This window comes from Crinia signifera, chromosome 2, assembly GCF_055691185.1.
Source record: "Crinia signifera chromosome 2, ASM5569118v1, whole genome shotgun sequence".
Classification (NCBI taxonomy): domain Eukaryota; kingdom Metazoa; phylum Chordata; class Amphibia; order Anura; family Myobatrachidae; genus Crinia; species Crinia signifera.
In genome coordinates, this window is record NC_139218.1 from 252,470,800 (window position 1) to 252,483,913 (window position 13,114).

Sequence of the window (13,114 nt, forward strand, 5' to 3'; positions counted from 1 at the left end):
TTGCCCTTGTGTCTCCAGTAGGTACCCTGCATGTCTCAGCCCTGGCAGATTCCGGGGCTGCAGGGAACTTTATCTCAGCCGAGCTGGTAAACAAGTGCAAAATTCCGGTTCTGCCTCTATCCCAGCATCACTACTTAACAGCGGTGGATGGAAGTAGGATCCCCGGAAGCGATATTGTGCATCGGACAGTACCTGTCTCGTTCCATGTAGGGGTACTTCATCAAGAATATATGGATTTCCTGGTCATTCCCAAATCCTCCTATGACCTTGTGTTAGGGTTGCCGTGGCTACAACTTTACAACCCCCGTATTAATTGGAGATCTCTCCAAATTGTGGAATGTAGTGAATTTTGCCAGGATCATTGCTTGACTGAAGTAACTCCGGTTCGATCCTCTGCAGTTAAAAATCTTCCGGGTCTTCCCTCAGTGTATCACGAATTCAGCGATGTCTTCAGTGAACAAGCCGCCGATGTGCTACCTCCACACCGCCGATGGGATTGTCCCATCGATCTTCTCCCTGGGAAGTCCCCTCCTAAGGGGCGCACCTATCCCCTGTCAATCCCTGAGACCAAAGCGATGTCCGAGTATATTCAAGAAAATCTCCAGAAAGGATTTATCCGGCCCTCCTCTTCTCCTGCTGGTGCAGGATTCTTTTTCGTAAAAAAGAAAGATGGGGGATTACGTCCTTGCATAGACTACAGAGGTCTCAATGAAATAACTATCAAGAACAGTTATCCTCTTCCCTTGATCACTGAACTATTTGATCGTGTCAAAGGTGCAAAAAAATTTTCCAAGCTTGACCTCAGAGGGGCGTACAACCTAATCAGGATTCGCAAAGGCGACGAATGGAAGACTGCCTTCAACACCAGAGATGGGCATTACGAGTATCTGGTGATGCCCTTCGGTCTCAGTAATGCACCCACTGTCTTTCAAGAATTCGTCAATTAAATTTTCAGAGATGTCTTATATAAATATCTTGTTGTGTATCTCGACGATATTTTGATTTTTTTTTCTTCAGATCTCCAGTCTCATCGTTCTCAAGTCATAAAAGTGCTATCCCGTTTACGTGTTAATAAACTGTACGGTAAACTCTCTAAATGCACGTTCGAAGTTCCCCAGATACCCTTCCTAGGGTATATCGTGTCTGGTTCAGAGTTGCGAATGGATCCCGCAAAACTTGAAGCCATCAATAGTTGGTCCCAACCAACCACCCTCAAAGCAGTCCAGCGTTTTATTGGCTTTGCCAATTATTATAGAAAATTTGTCAAAGGATTCTCCACACTCATCTCCCCCATCACAGCTCTCACCCAAAAAGGTGCCAATCCAGCCGTCTGGTCTGAAGAAGCCTTGTCCGCATTTCACCTGCTAAAGCAAGCCTTCATATCTGCTCCCATCCTCCAGCAGCCATATACAGATAAACCCTTCCTTCTAGAGGTCGATGCCTCTAATGTGGGTGTTGGTGCTGTGCTCTCTCAAGTCACTGACGATGGCAAACAGCATCCCTGTGGGTTTTTCTCTCGGAAATTCCTTCCTGCCGAGAAAAACTATTCCATTGGTGATCAAGAGTTGTTGGCAATTAAACTTGCACTGGAAGAATGGCGATATCTGTTAGAAGGGGCCAAATTCCCGTGTCAATCTTTACAGATCACAAGAACTTGCTGTACGTCCAGAAAGCTCAGTGCTTAAATTCCCGTCAAGCTCGTTGGTCCTTATTTTTTTCACGATTCAATTTTAAGATTTTCTACCGTCCTGGGTCCCAAAATGCAAAGGCCGATGCACTGTCCCGCTCTATGGAGGATGACACAGTGCTGCAAGAACAGCGTCCTATCATCAGTCCTACGGCCTTTGCCGCTACCCATGTGTCCCCTGTGCCACCTCGAGGAAAGATGCTGGTTCTACCAGAGCTCCAGCCCAAGATATTATCCTGGGCTCATGCCTCGCCCTTCTCCGGCCATCCAGGAGTTCTCAAAACTCTGGAGATTCTTCGCTGGTCATATTGGTGGCCTCACATGAAAAAGGATGTCCAGGATTTCGTGGCCTCATGTTCTACTTGTGCCCAGCATAAAGTCCATCGTCAATCCCCTGCCGGTACTCTCCTTCCGTTGCCCACTCCCATGCGTCCCTGGACGCACATTTCCATTTCTGGGTGGTGGTAGACCGGTTCTCCAAAATGGCACATTTTATCCCGTTGACTGGCCTGCCCTCTGCTCCCAAGCTCGCCCAGATCTTCATCCAACATATCTTTCGAATTCATGGACTCCCTCAAGATATTGTCTCCGATCGTGGAGTGCAATTCGTAGCCCGCATCTGGAGAGCTCTCTGTTCTGCCCTGAAGGTAAAATTGAACTTTTCCACAGCGTACCACCTGTCCAATGGGCAAACAGAGAGGGTTAATCAGGATCTTGAAGCATTCCTCCACCTGTATGTCTCCTCGTCACAAGATAACTGGGTTAGTCTGCTGCCATGGGCAGAATTTGCCCACAATTTCAGATACCACACAGCTACCGGCTACTCTCCTTTCTATGTAGTGTACGGTCAACATCCTCGACCACCTGTCTTTGAGCCTTTACCAGCCTTGGAAGTGCCTGCCGCATCTTCCACACTCAAGCATTTCTCTCAAGTTTGGAAAAATGTGCATGTCTCTCTCAGGAAAGCTTAAAAAAGATATAAATTCTTTGCTGACCGTAAAAGGAGAGTAGTTCCTCAGTTGAAACCCGGTGACAAGGTATGGCTCTCTACTCGAAATCTCCGCTTAAGAGTCACGTCCATGAAGTTCGCCCCACGGTTCATCTGGCCATTCTCTGTGATCCAAAAGATCAACCCCGTAGCTTACAGGCTGAAGCTACCACCATACCTGAAAATCCCAAATTCCTTCCACATATCTTTATTACGACCTCTTGTCCTCAACCGATTTCAAAGTGCTACTCCCGAGCTCCCCAGAGTTTATACCCATCGAGGGGTTGAATTTGAGGTCGATAAAGTGGTGGGTTCTCGCAGAAGATCTGGAAGCATCCAATATCTCATCGATTGGAAGGGCTATGGCCCGGAAGAAAGAAGCTGGATCAATTCTGCAGATGTGCATGTGTTTGATCGCAAACTTTCATAAAGACAATCCGAGTAAACCTAAAGGGTGTTCGGTGCCCACCCTAAAAGGGGGGGGGGTACTGTCAGGAACCCCGGTTCTCACACCGCTCGCATGCGCCCCTTACCGGCACGCTGGGGTAATATTCTCCGCAGATCAGCTGCCGGCACAATCGGCAATCCCTGGCGTGATGTCTCTTGCTTCCAAGTCGCCCCTGCGTCACTCTGAGCTCCAGGTGTATTCCCTGATCAGATTGCGGGTCACATGATCCAGGTAAGCTCCAACTCACTTCCTGGTCTGTGTGCTGCTGCTGCGGCTAATTCCATCACCTGCGTCTGATTCCCTAATCACCTGGGGGAATAAAAGCCTGTCTCAGTCTCCTAGTTGTCTTGAACAACTCGTCAGTTTAACTGTGAGTTCTCCAGCGTCAGCTCCTGTCAAGACTCCCCACTTGCTGCAGAGGTCCGGTTTCCTGAGTCCGCTGTCACCTGTGTTATTCTCAGCGTCCTGGTTCACTCCTGCCAGAAGCCTCCACGAGTTCCATCTGCCGTGTGATCCTGTGATCCTGTCTTCTTGTGCAGTCCAGGTTATCTACTCAGCGTCCGGATATCAGTGGGTTCCGTGCCCGTCTCCCTTCGGCTCTCAGGCCGCTCCAGCGATCCCCAGTGATCTCCAGTATCGGCTCCCTGGCCGCTCCAGCGATCCCCAGTGGTCTTCCAGTGTCTTCCCGTGTTACCCTCCTGTCATCCCCGGCTTCCAGGCCGCGTCTTACGGTACTCAGTTCCCCAATACTGTGTACTCCCTGCTATTCACATTCCTCAGTGCCCTTCGTGTTGCTGTCAAGCATTCAGTGCCATCGATCACCATCGATGGTTTAAGTACCCCTTAAAAGACTCTTGTGTTTCAAACCCTGCTAAAGCCACAGGGGAACCTGGGCAGAGGGCCGCGACCTGGTCTGCAGTTGCAGCGAAGTCCATATCCCCTTGCGGGGGTCTCTGGTGAATACCACTGTCGGCTTAGACCCCGCGCCTCTGCTTTAGGTCTCAGCCAATCCTCTGTGTCCCCAGCAGGTCGTCTTCATCCATCCTCCGTGCATGAGCTCCAGCTACCTCAAGCCTCCTCGCTTCCAGTTCCCTGCGCCCTCCACTGGCGCACCCAGGACCTAGGTTGCTAGTGGAAAAGTATCAGGGCCGGCGCCACCACTAGGCAAATCTAGGCATTTGCCTAGGGCGCCGGCCACTGGAGGGCGGTATTTCGCCCCCCCTTGCCGCCCGGGTACCTGTCCTGCGGCGTATATGTGAGTAAATGCTGGCGGCAGCGGCGGCGGCAGCGGGGTGTCCCTGCAGTCAATAAGAAATAACGAGCGCTATCCGCCGGGCTATGCGGAAGCGCTTCTGTTTTTGAAACACTGGCCGCGCACTGATTGGCTGAGATTCAGCCAATCGGCGTGCGCCGTGCGGCCAGTGTTTCCAAAACAGAAGCGCTTCCGCATAGCCCGGCGGATAGCGTTCGTTATTTCTTATTGACTGCAGGGACCCCCCGCTGCCGCCGCCAGCTTTACAGCGCCGCAGCACAGGTACCCGGGCGGCAGACACCGGGGCGCCCCCACCCCGACTTGCCTGGGGCGCTCTGGTGCCTTGCACCGGCCCTGAAAAGGAGTATAAGTGAATGTGCAACATAGGTGCAGTGATCACAATGCTGCATTCCCACTAGAATTGGAATTTGAACACACACACACACTTCATGAAAATATCTCATGAAGAAGACATTAATTGCAAGGAACTCGCAGCCTTCTGTGTAGAATCATTTTTGTGTGCCTTCAGCTATGTGCCACTAGATGGAGCCAGAGATATAGATAAATTGACTCGTATACTCCATACCCAGTATAAACCATTTGTAATTTAACGGACTTGTCTTTAAATAAAGTTTCTTTTTTTTTTCTTTTCTTTTTTTTTACATTATTGTTCAGTGGTATACATCTGTGGCTGGGGATCTTATCTCTAACCAGACTATGGGGCAGATGTATTAAGCCTTATAAAGAGATAAACTTGAGGGTGATAAATGTCCAGCCAATCTGATCCCAACTGTCATGTGTTATAGGTTGTTTGGAAAATGACCGCGTGGTGCTGATTGGCTGGACGATGATCACCCTCGCGTTTATCTCTTTTTAAGGTTTAAAACATCTGCCCCTATGTTCTATGTAGAACAAAACTGTTTAACTGGTTGACCAATACATTTTCAGTCAGTGTCTGACTGGAGCATGAAAGGCCCACTGGGGGAATGCAGTGGCAGGGGCCCATTTGTAAGGGTGTGGCCATTCTCCAGAGGGGGTGTGGCCTGCCAACATAGATGTTTGGCTAACCCAGTGGTTCCCAAACTTTTTGAAATTATGGCGCCCTAGAGTATTACAAATATGTTCACTGCACCACTAGTCCAAAAGTTTATTTTTGAGAAACTTAAAAAATATATTATTAATTAATAAGTAATCTACTAACAGCAATGCACTGTAGAAAATACACCATAGTCGTGTGTAGTATTATATAACCTATGTATGGAACGTGATCCTTAGAGGATGAGGTTTGGCTGCCAAACTCCCACTTTCCTGTTGCACTCAGCACTTTGGTTGGTTGAGCTGTTTTACGTGGCTAAACCCCTGACACTTATGGGTGCAATTATCATGGAAGAAAAAAATCAGGAATGGTAAATCAATAGTCTCAATAGCGTTGAGTTCTAGCTATGCCACTGGGTACCTGGTTAAAGTATAATTACTTGACAGTATTTTGTGGTCACTGGCAAAACCTATTACTGCCACACTGTACAGGGTTTGGAGTTGTCTTATCTGCAATCAGTGCTTTGTGCTGTAGTGTTTCAGGACACACTAATGCGATAAACCGAACATTGTGCTACATACGACCTTGATCTTGATACACAGAAGGAGTCATTTCTTCTGGGATGCGTTACAATATATAATGAATTCAGTGTCTGTGCTATTCAGAGCAGGGCACAATAGAAGCATTGAGTTGTATTGTACTCAAGACGAGTTGTTTTGCATTTGCTAGTCAACCCATTTTACTTATTTCCACTATAATATATTCAGTATGTTTTTGTGTGTTTCTAATTCAACCATTTTATTTACAGCATAACTATTAGAATAGCCTATGTTTTTATCAAGTTACTATCTGACAGACAAGCCAGCATTAACGTTTCCAAAACAGTGATTATTCATTTATACGTGCTAAAAGAGCAATGTTACCATGCCCATCAGTTTTAGCAAAGCAGACAAAAATCTCAGCATAATCCTGCCTTATACATAAGGGGGCAGCACAGAAAATAAGTGTGCATATAATCTGTGCGAAGAACTTTGGTAAATGATTCAAAGTGGACAGCGCTGAGTTTTCCAACCAGATTGGTCACATCTTATATAGGGCAATATCCAATTAACCTTAGGTAAACTGCCTCAGCTAATGGATTTGCATGGTGCTTGGCTCCGATAACCAGGCACTTATCCCTGATTAGCAACCTGTGGATCAACCATAACACATGGGTCCAGGAAGTTATCGCATGTGTTATCCCATGTGTTATCGCATGGAGGAAATAAAGAGACTAATACCCCTTTCAGACATACGCGAAAATCCCGGGTTTTTTCACATGAACGCACCCAAACCCGGAACTAGCGTATGTCTGAAAGGGTATACCCGGGATTTCACTCCCGGATACTGAGCGCCTGCAATTGACCAGGGTTTTTCCCGGTATTTAACTCCCGGGTATAATACCCGGCTTATGTCTGAATGGGTTTACCCGGGTTTTTCAGTTTTAAACATGTGATGTTGTTTTTTTTTTTGCTGCTGGGGTGTGTTCCATTTTAATGATGAAACACTGAAATGCTTGAAAAGCCTGGCTTATGTGTGAAAGGGGTCTACCTGGGTTTTTCCCAGATTTGAGGTGTAGTGTGAAAGGGGGTCTGTTACTAAAATCCCGGGAGTGACCTGGGTTGAAAATCCTGGGTAAACCTGGACAAAATCCCGGGTAGTATGTCTAAAGGGGGTATAATTGGATAGTCAGGTCATGAGCATCAGTTATTAGCCTGCTTTTTTGTTTGTTTATGTTTTGCATAAAAAGCATTAGGTCTAATTAGATACATATAATTAGCCCCAAAACCTCTAGTCAATAAAGGGAAGGATTTTCTTAATGATTTTTTTTTTTATTATTATTATTATTTGGTCGCCCGATTGAAAAAAAAATTACATTTGCTCCCAATAACACAAGTTCAGTAAAACGAAAAAAAAAAAAAGATGCCTGATAACCCATGGCATGTGGCGGCTTTATAAGAGCTAGTTGGATACCTCTGGCAGCCCCCGGCCAGACAGTTATTACCGATCATGGGTAATTGGGTACCGCTGTTAGTCTGTTTCTGCAGACCTGGAGGAAAGTTATTAACGTGTTTGTACTAGTTGGCATGCATGGAAGCTATAGGTAAAACCCGATAGATAGCTACAGTTAGCTAGATATGGTAGTACATAAAGTAACTTTTGTCTAAATATGGAGCTATACAGCTGCTGCCAAGAAGAAACACCCCTCTCTCATTTGCAGCCAACAAAGCCTCCCAAGGAGAGTCCTCTGTGGATTCAACTATAATTTTGTGTTAATGAGGTTGTATACTACTACTACTCTTCAGAAGTATATGTAAAAAAGTGATTCCTTGGTGGAGAGTCAATTCATTTTTAAACCTTTAGATCAGGTGTGGGGAACCTTTTTTGTGCAAGGGCCATTTGTATGGGGAAAAAATCCTTCAGGGGCCATATGTAAAAATGTATTTCTCTACCGTTCAATGGGATACTTGGTTATACTATGGGGATAGAGATCCTCCGCAGGAGAGACAGGCACATTAAAGCAGGCATGTCCAACGTTGGCCCTCCAGATGTTTTGAAACTACACATCCCAGCATGCTTTGCCACAGTTTTGCTATTAGAGAATGCTAAAACTATTGCAAAGCATGCTGGGATGTGTAGTTTCAAAACATCTGGAGGGCCAACGTTGGACATGCCTGCATTAAAGCTTTCAGTGTGGGTGCACTGGCTCCTCCCCTCTATCTCCCTCCACTAGTCAGTTTAGAAAAATGTGCCTCAGGAGAGGCAGTGCTTTCTGGATGCTCCAGAATTTTTTCTTCAAATTTTATTTACGGTAGTTTGTTATTTTGGGGTGCTGCTTTGACCAGGCAGCTGTTCTACTTCGAGGGTGTCAGGGGTAGGGTCAGTCCCCGGCCTCTTCAGGTTCAGAGCTGACCCTGCTGCAGGACAGTCTGTCCTGAGTGGGGCCTGTCACCGCACAGCATTGTGCTGTAGCGAGCAGGCCCCCCAGCTGCCGCACACCCCCTGACTGGTCCGAAGACGTAAGTGGTGAGTACTGGTTGGGGGTCCCATAAGGGGACACCCCAAACCGCTCCGTGCGGCAAGATGGCGGCGGCCCTCTCGCAGGGACCGTGCGACCCCCCACCATCACACTGGCATAGGGTGATGCCGCTGGACCACCAGGGATGCCCAGAACGTTTTAAAATCATTTTATATGTAAAACGCTTCTTATGCCAGTATAAATATAAGGAAGCGCCAGCTCCGTGTAAAGGGGGCCGGGCTTCGCTCAGAGCGGGACCAGGCTCTGCTGGGCGCGCTCTGTCTCTGCTTCCCGCTTCTTCACGCATCCAGAGGTCGCCATTACAGCTCCTCAGCGGCGTGGTGGATTTGATCCTTTGCAGCAGCGGCAGAGACAGCAAGTTATAACAGCGCAGCAGCGTTGCTTGGCTGTGTTAATTACACTGTGTATTGCATATCACTGTGTGTTTTGTGCGTTACCAGCTCACTCTAATCCGTGAGTTAAGGTTTGGGGTGTACTGGTCTCCTCATATTGCTCTGAGTCTAACCCACTGGCTAGTTAACCACTTGTACACAACACCATAGTCTCTAATACAGAGGTGTATTACACTTATACTGTGTAGAGTTACAGCACATCAGGTGTGGGTGTTGTGTGTGCGTGTGTGCGCTGCTGGGGGTGTCCTGTTGCTTCATCATGGTAAAAAAGTTAACATGCATGGTGTGCAGCACAAAGTTCATTCCAGCTTCACAGTCACAGGTTACCTGTGAACCGTGTATGATGCCACAAACCAGTGGTGTAGCCACTCAGGTCAGTGGGGTACCCCCACAACTTGTGGATGGGTCACAGGCTGATAATCAAGAGCCTGCCTGGGCCAGCAGCATAAAGACGCTGATGGACTCTGTTGCTTCCCAGCTCTCTGCAAATACACAGCAGACGCAGAGGGTGCAAAGGGAATTAGCCATGTTGTCTGCTAGGGTTGATATTCTCACCCCTCCCCCTGCTCAGCCTCCAAAGCGGCCTGCTACTGAAATGGCCCCTGACTCTGATGATGATGATGGCATCCTTGAAGTGGGAGATGGGGCAAATGATCAGGATACTGTTCAGGAGCAGTCTTTAGGTCATGGTTCTGAGGCTTTAATTAAGGCCATTAGGGAAGTGTTAGAGTTCCCTATGGAGGAACCCTCTGAGGGAGATTCCTTCTTCATGACTCAGAGAAAACAGCAAGTCTATTTCCCAGAACAGGCTGAATTAGAAAGTGCTTTTAAAGGTGCTTGGCAGAACCCTGAAAAGAGGTTCCAGCTGTCAAAGAGGTTCACAAATACATATCCCTTTGATCCTGTTGGTAGGAAGAAGTGGGAGGAACCGCCAGTGGTGGATTCCTCAGTTTCCCGCCTTTCAAAGAAGGTGCTGTTACCAGTTCCTGGGGTCTCTACCCTCAAGGATGGTGCAGATAGGAGACTGGAAGCGACACTTAAGTCTATGTTCACGGCCAGTGGGGCTTCACAATGCCCGGTATTGGCCAGTTGCTGGATGGCTAAGGCCATTTATACTTGGTCCACGCAGATCCAAGAGGGTTTGTTGGGGGACATGACCGTGGCTCAGATAGGTGAAAACCTGCGTCACATTCAGGACACGGCACGGGTGCTTTGTGAGGCACAGAAGGAATTGGGCGCTATAAATGTGTGAAATTCTGCTATGGCCGTGTCAGCTAGGCGGGCCTTGTGGTTGCGCCAGTGGGTGGCTGATGTGGATTCCAAGAAGAGTGTGGAAGGCATACCTTTCACAGGGGAGAGGCTCTTTGGTAGTGAGCTGGATGACTGGATTTCTAAGGCTACGGCAGGGAAATCCACGTTCCTCCCATCAGCACCCACTCCGGCAAAACTCCCTTTCACTGGTCCCTCCCAGCAGTCCTTTCGTGGGTCCAAGTTCCACCCTAAGGCCAGAGCCGCCTCTAATGCCAGCAGAGGCACTAGAGGGAAGTTCAGGAAGCCAAACCCCTCAGGTCATCAGGACCGTTCCACTGCCCCTGCCGCTTCCAAGCCGGCAGCATGACTGGGTGCACCCACCACGGGACAGTCTCGAGGTGGGGGCCCGGCTGTTACACTTCAGCAAGGTGTGGGATGCCTCGTGCCTAGATTCCTGGGCCAGAAGTCTTATTTCGCTAGGTTACAGGCTGGAGTTTGCCAGGCCCCCTCCTCGACGCTACTTCAAGTCAACCCTCCCAGCCTCAGTGGAGGATCATAAAACTATAAGAACAACAATCGGGCGCAATGACACTACTTATGCTCCACTAATTAATCTTTATACCAATTTGTGTTGGTTTCTATGTAAAAAATTTTTTATGGCTGCTCCCAAAGGCAATTCTGGAGATTGCCACTTGAAAATGGAGGATTTAATTGGGAGTTTAACAATCAATTAGCTTTATGTATAGGAATATACTATAATATTATATTACTAACTCAAAAGAGAGCGCCACACATCTGAATTGTAATATCAAAGAATACATATAAAAAATGTATTATATAGAAAAGAAGAACAATAAAATTACATAAAAAATCATAATACACAATATCTCAATAAAAATTAGCCTCAATAGGATGCAATAAAGGCAAGAGCCAAATGTAACTTTTGTTAGTATTCTGGTACAACCCAACTCTGGATGGTATTTCTGCACAAATGTAAATTATTTAATATGCATACAAAGTCAATTGGTATCGGCCCTTTACACTCCAAAGGGTTAAATTGATTTAGGATGGTTTTTAGTTGAAGGATATATATCCAATACAATAAAGTGTTCCTTGTTTTGTAAAAAGGGGCTTGCAGGAGATATTCTGCACCAGTGAAAATAATGAGAACAGTACCTCTTATTATGTTCAAAGCAATTTGTGTGATCTCTGCCGCGGACCTCTGTGTGGGTTTGTATGATGCGCAAAAGAAGGGCTCTCCTGCATCTACAAGGACCATAGCCCGGTGGATTCGATGCACAATACAACAGTCCTATGCATCGGCTGGGTTGTCCCTTCCTCCAGCATTGAAGGCCCATTCCAAAAGATCTGTTGGGACTTCTTGGGCTATAGCCCGAGGGATTTCGGCTCTGCAGCTGTGCAGGGCCGCAACTTGGTCAGGGAGTAACACGTTTGTCAAGTTTTACAGATTTGACACTCTGGCCAGGGAGGATTCCCAGTTAGGACAAGCGGTTCTACAGCAGACTCAGCACGTTCCCGCCCGTTTTGGTAGCTTTGGGACCTCCCCATAGTATAACCCAGTATCCCATTGGACGGTAGAGAAAATAGGATTTTGGGTACCTACCGGTAAATCCTTTTCTCGTAGTCCATATGGGATACTGGGAGCCCGCCTCTGTGCGGCTTTCTGCTGTAACGACACTGTTACTAACACGGTTAGGGCTTGTTGCCCTGTTGTCATATATTGACCTTCTTCAAGGATTATGGTGAACTCAGAAGTTGTTATGATTCACCTCTTTGTTTTTTTATGTTTATTATTTTGGTTTGGGTGTGCTGTGAGAATCTCACCATGTTATTGTTCACATACCTCCTCACATAGCTCTCTTTCGGCACAGTTTTTCATTAACTGACTAGTGGAGGGAGATAGAGGGGAGGAGCCAGTACACCCACACTGAAAGCTTTAATGTGCCTGTCTCTCCTGCGGAGGATCTCTATCCCCATAGTATAACCCAGTATCCCATATGGACTACGAGGAAAGGATTTACCGGTAGGTACCCAAAATCCTATTTTTACAAATTGTCCTGCTGCAGCCGTCCCACGCCCTTGCGCCTGCCGCTGAACATGACTGTAAGTCTCCGACTGCTGTTGATTAAGAGGAATCTCGCAAGAGCTATCGACCTCTCGTGAGAATTCCCCTGTACTTGACTCCCGGCAATCCCACCGGGCCGCTCAGACCGGGGGTTCCCCACCCCTGCTTTAGATAATTGTCTAGTGGTGGTCTTTTCTTTTCCCCACAAAAATGCCTGCGATTAGCCGAATTATGGTTTATGCTGTATAAACATTATCTGGTAATGCATGCTGCAAAAAATGTTGTTCAGATAAATTGGTTTAATCAAAATCATTTACCTAATTTGTCTGAATGTGAACACGCACCAATTTGGCTGAACCTGTGTGTTTTTAGGAGAAAATATGTGTTTTATCAGGCAATCTAATTGAATAGCCCCAACAAAAAAAAATTGGTGTGAAAAAAAACGGAAGTTTTTTTTTTCAGGGGTAATTGGATACCACCCCTTAGGCTGGAATCTAACATCCAACAAATAAATTGAATTGCCCCCCTTTCCTTAAGGCCCCCATACACTAGCCGATTTTGGTCAGATTTCAGCCAGATCAGTCGGATCTGGCCGAAATCGGACCAAAATCGGCTAGTTTTGATGTCCCCTCAGATCCGATGCGCGGTCCCGTGCGCATCGGATCTGCGTCGGGTGGTCGGACCTGCTGCACGTCCGACCACCCGACTTGGGACCTAGTGGGGCGGCGCGGCGGTGGAGGGAGCAGGGGGGGCTGGGGACGCTGCGGGGGACACAGGCGGCATAGAGCCGGGCAGGGGGAGCCGGCCGGGAGCTGTCAGTAATGAATAAAAAAAAAAAGCCCATACAATGAATGGGCGGCCTGTGATTGGCTGAGCGCTCTCTCAGCCAGTCAGC

General features: G+C 47.4%; 1 protein-coding gene across 2 annotated transcripts in view; it reads left to right on the forward strand.

Annotated features, from left to right (window-relative positions):
* GEMIN8 (gem nuclear organelle associated protein 8) overlaps positions 1–13,114 on the forward strand; it is a 62,104-nt gene that overhangs the window by 26,834 nt on the left and 22,156 nt on the right. The gene's annotated exons all lie outside the window — the stretch shown is intronic.